The sequence below is a fragment of the Nestor notabilis genome, unplaced genomic scaffold, assembly GCF_000696875.1.
Source record: "Nestor notabilis isolate BGI_N333 unplaced genomic scaffold, ASM69687v1 scaffold34878, whole genome shotgun sequence".
Lineage (NCBI taxonomy): Eukaryota > Metazoa > Chordata > Aves > Psittaciformes > Psittacidae > Nestor > Nestor notabilis.
This window is the reverse complement of record NW_009941171.1, coordinates 1-676: the sequence shown is the minus strand read 5'-3', so window position 1 is coordinate 676 and position 676 is coordinate 1.

The following is a 676-nucleotide window of genomic DNA, read 5'->3' as shown; positions in this document are numbered from 1 at the left end:
AGGAATGCTGAGTTTTCCTTCGTGTGTTGGATGAGTTCTATTGCCTACATTTAAATCAACTTTAACCACTTGTTCTGCTGTGCACAGCTCCACTTTTGTCTCCTTTTTCTAAAATAAAAAGACAGTCTGTTACCGTGTTGTCCGAGCTTTCTTGAGTACAATTTACCTAGTAAGTTAATCAGAATGTGCTTATTTCATTGACCATTTAAAAGAATTAATGGTTGTGAGGTCATCTGTTTTTGAGTCGTGACTTAGGTTACTACTGTGTGAAATGACCATGCTCCAGCTGGACCTGAATTTAAACCTTGCTTTCTTTGCAGTCCACTGGTTTGCATGTAACTTTTTGGATTCAAACAGAAACATTTCAAAACTGGAGAAAGGTCTGGAGGGAGAAAACGAGCATTGCCTCATTTCTTAGGGAAGTACCAGTGCTGTGTAACTGTTTCGAGTAATTTAAAGCACTAATGTCAGTTTAAGATGGCCAGCGTGCTGTTACTACAGTAATTGTTGCCACATCAGTTCGTGTCCTGTCGCCTCTCAGACCCAGCTCCAGCGCCTATTGCTGCCGTAGGGGGATGCACCTGAACCGTAACACTGCTCTGGAACTGTCACTTCCCAAATCCCGCCGCCTCCCGGCCGGAAGCGTCCCGGAAACACCGGCTCCGTCCCGCCTCTT